At 45.0% G+C, this 14,114-nt stretch overlaps 1 long non-coding RNA gene across 1 annotated transcript in view; it reads left to right on the forward strand.

Moving 5' to 3' along the window:
• Positions 1-4,542: 4,542 nt before the first annotated feature.
• Positions 4,543-14,114, forward strand: part of LOC134929226 (uncharacterized) — a 237,948-nt gene continuing 228,376 nt past the window's right edge. The window contains exon 1 of the long non-coding RNA XR_010178396.1: positions 4,543-5,025. This is a non-coding gene — a long non-coding RNA (uncharacterized LOC134929226). The remainder of the gene's footprint in view (positions 5,026-14,114) is intronic.

Consider the following 14,114-nt stretch of genomic DNA (forward strand, 5'->3'; position numbering starts at 1 on the left):
GGGCCCGGTGTTTGTGTCGGCCACTAGGGTCGCTAATCTTACTCACACAGCTACCTCATTGCGCCTCTTTTTTTCTTTGCGTCATGTGCTGTTTGGGGAGGGTTTTTTGGAAGGGCCATCCTGTGTGACACTGCAGTGCCACTCCTAGATGGGCCCGGTGTTTGTGTCGGCCACTAGGGTCGCTAATCTTACTCACACAGCTACCTCATTGCGCCTCTTTTTTTCTTTGCGTCATGTGCTGTTTGGGGAGGGTTTTTTGGAAGGGACATCCTGCGTGACACTGCAGTGCCACTCCTAGATGGGCCCGGTGTTTGTGTCGGCCACTAGGGTCGCTTATCTTACTCACACAGCGACCTCGGTGCAAATTTTAGGACTAAAAATAATATTGTGAGGTGTGAGGTATTCAGAATAGACTGAAAATGAGTGTAAATTATGGTTTTTGAGGTTAATAATACTTTGGGATCAAAATGACCCCCAAATTCTATGATTTAAGCTGTTTTTTAGTGTTTTTTGAAAAAAACACCCGAATCCAAAACACACCCGAATCCGACAAAAAAAATTCGGTGAGGTTTTGCCAAAACGCGTTCGAACCCAAAACACGGCCGCGGAACCGAACCCAAAACCAAAACACAAAACCCGAAAAATTTCAGGCGCTCATCTCTACTTTGGGTATGAGAGGCAGAGGAGGAAACACATACACTGACTGGTACACCCACGGTGTTACCAGAGCGTCCACAGCTATTGCCTGAGGGTCTCTTGACCTGGCGCAATACCTGTCCAGTTTTTTGTTGAGGCGAGACGCCATCATATCCACCTTTGGTTTTTCCCAACGGTTCACAATCATGTGGAAGACTTCTGGATGAAGTCCCCACTCTCCCGGGTGTAGATCGTGTCTGCTGAGGAAGTCTGCTTCCCAGTTGTCTACTCCCGGAATGAACACTGCTGACAGTGCTATCACATGATCTTCCGCCCAGCGAAGAATCCTTGCAGCTTCTGCCATTGCTCTCCTGCTTCTTGTGCCGCCCTGTCTGTTTACGTGGGCGACTGCCGTGATGTTGTCCGACTGGATCAACACCGGCTGACCCTGAAGCAGGGGTTTTGCCAGGCTTAGAGCATTGTAAATTGCTCTTAGCTCCAGTATATTTATATGAAGAGACATCTCCAGGCTTGACCATACTCCCTCGAAGTTTCTTCCCTGTGTGACCGCTCCCCAGCCTCTCAGACTGGCATCCGTGGTCACCAGGACCCAGTCCTGTATGCCGAATCTGCGGCCCTCTAACAGATGAGCACTCTGCAACCACCACAGAAGAGACACCCTTGTCCGTGGCGATAAGGTTATCCGCTGATGCATCTGCAGATGCGATCCGGACCATTTGTCCAGCAGATCCCACTGAAAAGTTCGTGCGTGGAATCTGCCGAATGGAATTGCTTCGTAAGAAGCCACCATCTTTTCCAGGACTCTTGTGCATTGATGCACAGACACTTTTCCTGGTTTTAGGAGGTTCCTGACAAGTTCGGATAACTCCTTGGCTTTCTCCTCCGGAAGAAACACCTTTTTCTGAACCGTGTCCAGAATCATTCCCAGGAACAGCAGACGTGTTGTCGGGGTCAACTGAGATTTTGGAAAATTCAGAATCTACCCGTGTTGTTGCAGCACTACTTGGGTTAGTGCTACTCCGTCCTCCAGCTGTTCTCTGGACCTTGCCCTTATCAGGAGATCGTCCAAGTAAGGGATAATTAATACGCCTCTTCTTCGCAGAAGAATCATCATTTCGGCCATTACCTTGGTAAAGACCCGAGGTGCCGTGGACAATCCAAACGGCAGCGTCTGAAACTGATAATGACAGTTTTGCACCACGAACCTGAGGTACCCTTGATGTGAAGGGCAAATTGGGACAAGCAGGTAAGCATCCTTTATGTCCAGGGACACCATAAAGTCCCCTTCTTCCAGATTCGCTATCACTGCTCTGAGTGATTCCATCTTGAACTTGAATTTTTGTATGTACAGGTTCAAAGATTTCAGATTTAGAATAGGTCTTACCGAGCCGTCCGGCTTCGGTACCACAAATAGCGTGGAGTAATACCCCTTTCCCTGTTGTAGGAGGGGTACCATGACTATCACCTGCTGAGAAAACAGCTTGTGAATGGCTTCCAATACCGTCGCCCTGTCTGAGGGAGACGTTGGCAAAGCAGACTTTAGGAACCGGCGAGGGGGAGACTTCTCGAATTCCAACCTGTAACCCTGAGATACTACCTGCAGGATCCAAGGGTCCACCTGTGAGCAAGCCCACTGTGCGCTGAAATTCCTGAGTCGACCCCCCACCGCTCCTGAGTCCGCTTGTACAGCCCCAGCGTCATGCTGAGGGCTTTGCAGAACCCTGGGAGGGCTTCTGTTCCTGGGCAGGGGCTGCTTGCTGCCCTCTCTTACCCCTTCCTCTGCCCCGGGGCAGATATGACTGTCCTTTTGCCCTCTTGTTCTTATAGGACCGAAAGGACTGCGGCTGAAAAGACGGTGTCTTTTTCTGTTGGGAGGGGGTCTGAGGTAAAAAGGTGGATTTTCCGGCAGTTGCCGTGGCCACCAGATCCGATAGACCTACGCCAAATAATTCCTCCCCTTTATACGGCAATACTTCCATATGTCGTTTGGAATCCGCATCACCTGACCAATGTCGCGTCCATAAACTTCTTCTGGCAGATATGGACATCGCACTTACTCTCGATGCCAGAGTGCAAATATCCCTCTGAGCATCTCGCATATAAAGAAAAGCATCCTTTAATTGCTCTATAGTCAATAAAATACTGTCCCTATCCAGGGTATCAATATTTTTAGTCAGGGAATCCGACCAGACCACCCCAGCACTGCACATCCAGGCTGAGGCGATGGCTGGTCGCAGTATAACACCAGTATGTGTGTATATACTCTTTAGGGTAGTTTCCAGCCTCCTATCAGCTGGATCCTTGAGGGCGGCCGTATCAGGAGACGGTAACGCCACTTGTTTTGATAAGCGTGTGAGCGCCTTATCCACCCTAGGGGGTGTTTCCCAGCGCGCCCTAACCTCTGGCGGGAAAGGGTATAATGCCAATAACTTTTTTTAAATTAGCACTTTTCTATCTGGGTTAACCCACGCTTCATCACATACATCATTCAATTCCTCTGATTCAGGAAAAACTACAGGTAGTTTTTTCACCCCCCACATAATACCCCTTTTTGTGGTACTTGCAGTATCAGAGATATGCAAAGCCTCCTTCATTGCCGTGATCATATAACGTGTGGCTCTACTTGAAAATACGTTTGTTTCTTCACCGTCGACACTAGATTCAGTGTCCGTGTCTGGGTCTGTGTCGACCGACTGAGGTAAAGGGCGTTTTACAGCCCCTGACGGTGTCTGAGACGCCTGGGCAGGTACCAACTGGTTTTCCGGCCGTCTCATGTCGTCAACTGATTTTTGTAATGTGCTGACATTATCACGTAATTCCATAAACAAAGCCATCCATTCCGGTGTCGACTCCCTGGGGGGTGACATCACCATTACCGGCAATTGCTCTGCCTCCACACCAACATCGTCCTCATACATGTCGACACACACGTACCGACCCACAGCAGACACACAGGGAATGCTCTTATCGAAGACAGGACCCCACTAGCCCTTTGGGGAGACAGAGGGAGAGTTTGCCAGCACACACCCAAGCGCTATAATATATATGGGAACAACCTTATATAAGTGTTGTATCCTTATAGCAGCTTAAATATATAAAATATCGCCATAAAAAGTGCCCCCCCTCTCTGTTTTACCCTGTTTCTGTAGTGCAGTGCAGGGGAGAGTCCTGGGAGCCTTCCTCACAGCGGAGCTGAGCAGGAAAATGGCGCTGTGTGCTGAGGAGAATAAGCCCCGCCCCCTATTCCGGCGGGCTTTTCTCCCGTAGTTTGTAATATCTGGCAGGGGTCACATATAGCCTCAAGGGCTATATGTGATGTATTTTTTAGCCATAAAAGGTATTTACATTGCTGCCCAGGGCGCCCCCAGCAGCGCCCTGCACCCTCCGTGACCGTTGGTGAGAAGTGTGTGACAAACAATGGCGCACAGCTGCAGTGCTGTGCGCTACCTTCAAGAAGACTGAAGAGCCTTCTGCCGCCGGTTTCTGGACCTTCAATCTTCAGCATCTGCAAGGGGGGTCGGCGGCGCGGCTCCGGGACGAACCCCAGGGTGAGACCTGTGTTCCGACTCCCTCTGGAGCTAATGGTGTCCAGTAGCCTAAGAAGCCAATCCATCCTGCACGCAGGTGAGTTGAACTTCTCTCCCCTAAGTCCCTCGATGCAGTGAGCCTGTTGCCAGCAGGACTCACTGAAAATAATAAACCTAAAAACTTTTTCTAAGCAGCTCCTTAAGAGAGCCACCTAGATTGCACCCTGCTCGGACGGGCACAAAAACCTAACTGAGGCTTGGAGGAGGGTCATGGGGGGAGGAGCCAGTACACACCACCTGATCCTAAAGCTTTAGTTTTGTGCCCTGTCTCCTGCGGAGCCGCTAATCCCCATGGTCCTGACGGAGTCCCCAGCATCCACTTAGGACGTCAGAGAAAAAGGGTTATTTGTGCCCTGAGTGCTGCTCCTGCCACTAGGAAACTGACCAGTCAGCAAGAAACATATGGATTCCAGGTAGAGAGTCAGCTTGGGCTGTGGCAGTTAACTAATGGTGGTGACAGTTGGGAGTTGGCTGGCAGCCATCTTAGGGAGCTGTACTGACAGGAGGTGCTGTGAAACAAGGCCGGTGCGGCTGCTGTGATTCCTAACCAGGGAGGCAGGACAGAGAGACGCAGCTCCCTGAAGTAGGGTAGAGCCGGTGGGGCAGCACTGGAAGTGAGTACGTGAGTTACAAGTCATCCTCAACCCAGCCTCTCTGCCCTCAAAGTGCCTGAGCGACAGTCAAAGCATCTGAGTGACAGCCAGTGGGAGGAGCAGAGACATTGCTTTGCTATAGCTGTAGACAGATGGATGATCGGTCAGCTCACAGTGGCTAATTACAGGTCAGTAATGCTGCTACACTACCTACAATATGCATCACCAGCTTTCTTAGGAATAGGAAGAGAGGGAAAGTGCGCCTAACAGGGACAGAGACCTTTTTACATTGCCGCTTACATTGCATTTGATAGTGTGTTCAGCAAGCAAAATTAATTTAGATACCGTAAGCTGCTTAGTGCCATCAGAATTGTACCTTCAATTAATGATTACTTTCAAGAGCAGCCAGTACATCCAGGGACACACAGCTACTTAAACTTTAATTGTCAGCTACAGTTCAACAACTTGTCAGGACTAAGTTGTACAGTCGTAAGCAGACACTCCCCAGCAGAGCAGCGTGCATCTCCCTGTCAGCCCTTGCATAGAGAACAGTCACAGAAACTAGTTAATAAAATCTTCAGATAAACTTTACTTACAGTAGTTACAACACGGAATATTAAGTTTGGTAAGAAGCCAATGTGAATGAAACATAGTTGCTAAAAGTTTATTGTTGCTGCAAAATACGGGAGGAAATTGTTACTAAGGAGAAAGTGATTACTAACAGGAAATAAATGCAGAACCGTCCGGCTAGTCAGCATCAGCTACACTTCACATTTTCTTCTCTCCTATTTACAACATTTACTTCAAGTATTTGTTATTTGTCTGCAGGATATTAAATTTACTGAAGAGTGCACTATAAACTTAATTCAGCTAGCTGAACATTGTAGCGGTTAAAGGGGCCCCAATAGCAAAGAAATTTTGGGGGGGATTGTGGCATTAACCTTGCATTTTAGTGATAGGATTGTTATTTATTTTACACTGTGTAGTGCAGTTTGTTTTCTATGTATGAACGAGTATGTACTTGAAACATATTTTGAGCATAATATAAGTACTGTTTATGTGTTAATTACTTTAAAGTTCTCCCAACAAGAAAAGTAAGCAGAAACATTTTAGTACAATAAAATTCCAACCGAAAGACTGTGCCATTAATATCTGTGCAAATGGTATTCTAAATTGTACTGTAATACTGCCATGTACTATATTTCCACGAGGAGTCTGAGCCTTTAGCCCAGGGCTGGATTGGGAACAAAAGGCGGCCCTGAAAAATGTTGTACTAGTGGCCCCACATGGGCAGCACCAGAGGTGTACGGTCTAGCCATGGGCCATGGCAGCAGCACCCTCCCCCCAAGACTTCCCAGATAGTGGACATGTCCAGCATCAAGGGGGAAGTTAAAAGAAAATAAAATTAAATATTATGAGCACATTATATGATGCACCTTCAGAATTTAGGAAACTATATCATTCTTTAGTAAGATATATTTTCTTGCTTATTACACCAACCGTATTTCCAATCACTATTCACTCAATCTTATATGTCAGCCAAGCAGGCAGACAGAGCATACACTAGATCATTTGCAATCACAGGCTAAGTGGCAAAGTCATTTTCATATATGCAAATTATTTTGCATCTTATTCATTATGTCTGTAAAAAAGACCACATGTCCTCAAACAAAACAGGCCCCACAGGTGCGTCGGCCCACAGGGAATCTTCCCTGTAAACCCTATGGCCAATCCGCCTCTGCTTTAGCCTATAGTAAAGTACATAAGTTAGCACAGAGACCTCCAAAAACTTCACATAATAATTATCCCTGAGTATTAAATTGCCCGTACACCACAGCCAGGGGATCCCGACTGCCGGCAATATAACGACATCCTGCCTCTGGCTGTGGCGGCTGCTGGCTCCGGGCTGCACAGGAGATCTTGCGATGCTAGCATGCCCAGTGGAGTCGGCCGGGCAGGGAGATACAGAGCATTGGCACTAAGCTGATGTGCTGTGTGCTCAGACTGGGATCGTCGGAGGGGGGTGCAGACGAGATGTTAATACTGTACATCTTCTCAATGTAGCTTCCTGCTTCATCTCATTACCAAGGCGATTCGTGTTGCTGTAATACATCTCCCCCACAGGGTTGGTTTCTGTCACAGATATATGGCATATTTTTGCCTCTCACTATAGCAGATTTGATCATATTAAATAACCTCACATAGGCTTGTCACTGTCATGATCCTTCTCCTTAGGTGTTAGTTGTAAGGAAATAAATAAAATATAATCCCTCAGACTGAGGTAAAAATGGATTCTGATCATAATGAGACATTTACTGAGGTAGGCACATGTTGAAGACAGATGTTCCAACTAAAAATAAATCAATCAATCCTCACAGGGATGCCAGCTTAGGCACAGACCCAAAGTTTCCTGATATTGGCCCTCATTCCAAGTTCATCGCTCGCTTGCTGCTTTCAGCAGCAGTGCAAATGCTAAGTCGCCGCCCTCTGGGAGTGTATCTAAGTTTAGCAGAAGTGTGAAAGAAAGGTGTGTTCAATCTGCAATCTAATTTGCAGTGTAAAAATAAAGCAGCCAGTATTTACCCTGCACAGAAACAAAATAACCCACCCAAATCTAACTCTCTCTGCACATGTTAAATCTGCCTCCCCTGCAGTGCACATGGTTTTGCCCAACTGCTAACAAAATTCCTGCTGCGATCAACTTGGAATTACCCCCTGTGTGCTGAATGGGGGAGAGATGTGTGCTGAGCATTCCTGCTAGATTGCTCATCACACATCTCTGGGGAAATCTCCCCGTGTGTACTGGCCTTGACACTTTCCCTATCTGATAATTCCCACACTACTGAATGGGAACCCTAATACCAGATCACAAATGTGGTTCTAGCTGCCAGTACACCTCTGCCTATCCTATACTCCTCACACTGGGTTATGTGTGAATATTCTAACGTGTGTAACATTTCTAAGTAGGCATTCAGGTCTACACTAATAAAAGAGTATTATGCAGTATGGTGCTCAGGTAATTCATAGGACTACCTGATGTGCAGACACTTTTTTTTAACCAAATATTGACACAACTCTTGATGCATTACTTGTTGGTGATGATCTCACAAATAAGACTCAGACAAATTCAATTAAACTTACTTTTACAGCTGGTCCTCTGTTATATGTCCTTAACAAGGCAGAAAAGGAAGGATAATCCATATGCTTGGATACACTCTCTGACTCGCTTCTAAAAGCTATCAGCAAGACTACTGTACTTTGTAGTGGGTCAAGCATTTAACTATTTTACAAATTCTAGAATAGCAAGATGGCTTACTAGAGCAGGCTTTACAGAACTAGTACCTTTGTCTCTGGATTATTCTAGTCTCTCACATGCAGACCAGTTTAGACCAAAGTTTCTTTAAGGAGGAAGTTCTTGTTATAAAACCAGTAGATCCTTTGTGATGCTGAAGCCTAGAGCTCAAAGTAAATGCATGAATCCCTTTCTGTAAGGGTATTATGTTTCCAGAGCTAGAGTTTAGTAAAAAAAAATCTTATAAATAGACAAATGGTTAGAGATATTACAAGTTGGTGTTAACTTGCCATTAATGTGACTGCTCATGAAAGTTGTTTGAGGTTCAGCCCCGCCTGACTCTGAACCAAATTTAACAGTACTCTACCAGAGCAAAATAGAGTTTACAAACCCATATTTAAATAGTTGACCAGTCATAACTTTCCTATATAAAAAAAACAAACAAACAAAAACAAAACAAACAAACAACTTTTCAAAACTTAAAAGATTCTGCATGGAGAGTTTGCATGACATTCCCTTGAATGGTTTCTGTGTTAAAATAGAACACTCCAGAATGCTTTCCTTTTCATCTCCATACATCTAAACTGAAGGTTACAGTTTTATTGGAAAGTGCTACTGTACCAGTTTCTGTTATGTTACTTTGCTTCTCCAACACAATTTATACAATATCCATTGGCACAAAAGGATTCACCTCACCTGTCCAGCTGCATGGAGTTCAGTGAGTAGTACACATGGACGGTTTGCTTATAGCAAAATTTCCAACTATAGACCTTATTACACCTCAGTGACATAACTGTATCTTTCTTAATAGAATATACCTTTACCATAAACAGTCATAAAAGCTCAGTCAGCAGCACAACAGCCTCTACTCGCAAGATTCCTAAGTTGAATCCTGATGAAATACTCCTCCTTCCAGTACATGCCTTGAATAATGGGACCTGACTCCTCCAGAAAAATGGGGAGAAATAGAAAGATGTATCTGCACTGGGTTAGAAAGATTTCTCCCGAGGAAAATGATCTGGGGAAGAAAGCAGCCTTCAGATAAGTAGTTTAGAACTGAGAGCTGAGAAAATAACGTTTCAATCTCTTTAAACGTAAGAGACACACAGAGTTCTAGTTCTTCACAAGACAATATTATAGCTATGTCCTACACAATGAGGAAAATCTTTAATATTCATTTGTATGAAAGCTTTGGAGATTGGGCAGGAGACCAAAGAAAGGAACATAGGCCCAAATGTATTAAGCCTTAACAAGTGATAAAGTGGATATGGATAAAGAGTGATAAATGACCAGCCAATCAGCTTCATAATGGCCATGTTACAGGATATGTTTGAAAAATGACAGTTAGGAGCTGGTTGGCTGGACATTTATCACTCTTTATCCTTCTTCACTTTATCACTTGTTAAGGCTTAATACATTTGGGCCATAATTCTAAAATTAATAGGCCTGCCTGGAAATATTAATTAACTGGCAGGTTCTGTTTCCTCTCTTTGACTACTATGACTTTCTTATCAGATATGGGGGTAGATGTACTAAGCTTTAAAATCTGGTAATGTGCGGAAGCAAATGTCAATCAACCATTTTCTCTCAATCACTGGAAAATGGATTAAAACGATTGTTCGGATAAATTTGTTAAATCAAACTGATTTAACCAATTTGTTTGAACAACCATTGTCTGTTTTCCACTGCTTAGGAGCTAATGGTCAATTGTCATTTGCTCCCATACATTACCAGATTTTTGTTCTCACCAGACAGATTGAACAGATAAATCTGCCAGTGTGCACGCACCTTTAGAGAGTAATTAAGTGGAGAGAGATAAAGGGGTCTATTCACTAAGCTTTGGCTGGAGATAAAGTACCAGCCAATGCACCCCTAACTGCCATGTCACAGGCTGTGTTTGAAAAATGACAGGAGCTGGTTTGCTGGTACTTTATCTCCATCCACTTTATCTTCTAGAAACACATGCGATCGCACTGCGAGTCGATAAATATTATGTGCAGCACATAATATCTTGAGACGCGATATTTGAATGGCGTGCCCGCGCATCGCGTCGAAAGGTACTAAAATGTGCATACAATCCTTCGATTTCTCTCACAGATGTGGTCGAAATCGAAGGATAGTACTGATAATCTCATATGTTTATGAGTACCATTATAAAGAATAAATGATTAGATCTCTCAACAACCTACAGCTGTGTGGTACTCTTCCCACAAGCTGTTGCTAGATGGCATACTCCTGAAGATCAAACTATAGTTTGCAGGAATCTCTACAGATGTTCTTTGTTCTAGGGATACAATTGCCACCTAGCAATAGCACCCATCCCCCCCTTCTAAAAATTATAAAGTAACTGTTGCTTCCTGTTGGTTACTCTTCCAAGACAATTAGGGGTATATTTACTAAGGCGTGAGTTTTTTTTAGAAGTGGAGATGTTGCCAATAGCATTCAATAAAATTCCACTTAACATTTATCTGGCTGCTTCTATAAGATAATAGCTATAGGGGTATATGCAATTGCGGTCGAATTCCCGAAATTGTCGAATTTCGGGTATTTTTCGCCCAAAAAAAAAATTCGTCAATGCAATTCAGTGCTTTCCGTCATAAAACGGACTTTCAAAATTCGACTTTTTGAAATTCGACTTTTTGCAAATTCGACTTTTCTGCAATGATACAAGTGCTACAATTCGACAAAAGCATATTCAATTCAAGTTTGGAAATTCGACAGCAGTGCTTTTAGACAGCAAATTCGTCAGTTTCAATCCGCCACACTTTGGAGGGTGAAACCAATAAAAAAAATGTAAAACATGTTTTTTTTGTGGTTTTTTTTCGTGGTAATATCAGATCTATTTATATTAGAATGGATTAGGTACTTGGTTTGTCTTTTTGGGAGGCACAAGTATTATTTATATATTTTTAAAAATATATATATATATATATATTTTTTTTTTTTTATAGATGGAATGGTGAAATCCCTGAAAAAAATGGCGTGGGGTCCCCCCTCCAAAGCATAACCAGCCTCGGGCTCTTCGAGCTGGTCCTGGTTCTAAAAATGCGGGGGGAAAATTGACAGGGGATCCCCCGTATTTTTAAAACCAGCACCGGGCTCTGCGCCTGGTGCAAAAAATACGGGGGACAAAACGAGTAGGGGTCCCCCGTATTTTTTACACCAGCATCGGGCTCCACTAGCTGGACAGATAATGCCACAGCCGGGGGTCACTTTTATACAGTGCCCTGCGGCCGTGGCATTAAATATCCAACTAGTCACCCCTGGCCGGGGTACCCTGGGGGAGTGGGGACCCCTTCAATCAAGGGGTCCCCCCCCAGCCACCCAAGGGCCAGGGGTGAAGCCCGAGGCTGTCCCCCCCATCCAAGGGCTGCGGATGGGAGGCTGTTAGCCTTGGTAAAATGTCAAGAATATTGTTTTTTCCAGAAGAACTACAAGTCCCAGCAAGCCTCCCCCGCAAGCTGGTACTTGGAGAACCACAAGTACCAGCATGCGGGAGAAAAACGGGCCCGCTGGTACCTGTAGTTCTACTGGGAAAAAAATACCCAAATAAAAACAGGACACACACACCGTGACAGTAAAACTTTATTTCATACGTCGACACACACATACTTACCTATGTTCACACGCCGACATCGGTCCTCTTCTCCATGTAGAATCCACGGATACCTGAAAAGAAAAGATCAATATACTCACCTCAGCCATGGTCCAGAGATAAATCCACGTACTTGTTAAAAATAACAAACCGGACACCCGTACCATGCCGGACTGAAAGGGGTCCCATGCTTACACATGGGACCCCTTACCCCGAATGCAGAGAGACCTCTCAGAGTGACAGCTGTCACAGAAAGGTCTCTAAAGCCAATCAGGAAGCGCAACTTCGTTGCGCTCACCTGATTGGCTGTGCGCTGTCTGAACTCAGACAGCGCATCGCACAGCTCCGTCCATTACTTTCAATGGTAGGAACTTAGCGGCTAGCGGTGAGGTCACCCGCCGGTCAGCGGCTGACCGCGGGTAACCCCCGCAGACGGCAAAGTTCTCACCATTGAAAGTAATGGAGAGGCTTTGCGATGCGCTGTCTGACAGCTCAGACAGCGCACAGCCAATCAGGTGAGCGCCACGGAAGTAGCGCTTCCTGATTGGCTGAAGGGACTTCAGTGACAGGAGTCACGTGGTGTCCCGGCATTCAGGGAAAGGGGTCTGATGTGAAAGCATGGGACCCGTTTCAGTCCGGTGGTACGAGTGTTCGGTTTTTTTTTTTAACAAGTACGTGGATGTGTCTCTGGACGTGGATGTACCTCTGGACGCTGGAAGGTGAGTTTAATTTTTTTCACAGGTACCCTCGGATCGTCGGAGACCGTGGCAGTCGGCGTGTCAACATAGGTAAGTATGTGTGTGTCGGCAGTGTGTAATAAAGTTTTACTGTCACTGTGTCTGTGTACTGTTTTTATTTGGGTATTTTTTTTCCAGTAGAACTACAGGTACCAGCGGGCCCGGTTTTCTCCCGCATGCTGGTACTTGTGGTTCTCCAAGTACCAGCTTGCGGGGGAGGCTTGCTGGGACTTGTAGTACTGCTGGAAAAAACAATATTCTTGTCATTTTTCTCAAGGCTATCAGCCTCCCATCCGCAGCCATTGGATGGGGGGGACAGCCTCGGGCTTCACCCCTGGCCCTTGGGTGGCTGGGGGGGGACCCCTTGATTGAAGGGGTCCCCACTCCCCCAGGGTACCCCGGCCAGGGGTGACTAGTTGGATATTTAATGCCACGGCCGCAGGGCACTGTATAAAAGTGACCCCCGGCTGTGGCATTATCTGTCCAGCTAGTGGAGCCCGATGCTGGTGTAAAAAATATGGGGACCCCTACTCTTTTTGTCCCCCGTATTTTTTGCACCAGCACCAGGCGCAGAGCCCGGTGCTGGTTTTAAAAATACGGGGGATCCCTGCCCAATTTTTCCCCGCATTTTTAGAACCAGGACCAGCTCGAAGAGCCAGAGGCTGGTTATGCTTTGAAGGGGGGACCCCACGCCATTTTTTTTACGGGTTTTTCCCGTTTTTCCCCGTTTTTTTAAATCGCGGCAAAATCCGGCAAATCGGCCGTTTTTCGCCCGCGGGACCGTCGAATCCGTTTTTCATTGAATATGGTGAATTCCGGCAGCCACCTGCCGGAATTCACCTGTCGAATTGTGTCGAATTAAAAAACGGCGATAATTTGCCGCGATTCGCCGTGAATTGCATATACCCCATAATCTGATTGGTTGCTATGGGCAACATCTCCACTTCCAAAAAACTCATACCTTAGTAAATATACCTCTTAGGGGGACATTTACTAAGCAGTGATAAGAGCGGAGAAGTGAGCCAGTGGAGAATTTGCCCATGGCAACCAATCAGCACTGAAGTAACATCTATAATTTGCATACTATAAAATGATACAGAGCTGCTGCTGCGGTTGATGGAGACACTTCTCCACTGGCTCACTTCTCCGCTCTTATCACTGCTTAGTAAATGTCCCCCTTAGTCTATTATCTTTACTTACATTCATATAGACCTTCTGAAGTATTAGAAAAGAACACACAGGGGCTGATTTATCAACAAGTTTTATCAAACCAACACGTTTTTAAAACTCATTGTGTATGATAAAACGCGTTGATAAATCAGCTCAAATGTCTGGCTATGCAAGATCCTAAAATTTGAGAAGCCTCAATTATCTGTGTTCCTTTACTGGCAAAACAAAGGTTTCTTTACAATATTGTTTCTTTAACTGTTACTGGAAAATGAAAAAACAAATACAGAAAAGTCAGTTCAAACATATACTTTATTCTCTAGTTGTGTACATTTATTATTATTCCAACTGTATTAATAATAATAATAATAATAATAATAATAATAATAATAATAATTAAATATAATAATAAAGCTTATTTCTTCTCAGGGTTTGACTTTCGCAAGGTTTACCAGCACTGTTTGCTTAAATATACTGTTCAGTGGG

The sequence above is a fragment of the Pseudophryne corroboree genome, chromosome 5 (genome assembly GCF_028390025.1).
Source record: "Pseudophryne corroboree isolate aPseCor3 chromosome 5, aPseCor3.hap2, whole genome shotgun sequence".
NCBI classification, from domain to species: Eukaryota; Metazoa; Chordata; class Amphibia; order Anura; family Myobatrachidae; genus Pseudophryne; species Pseudophryne corroboree.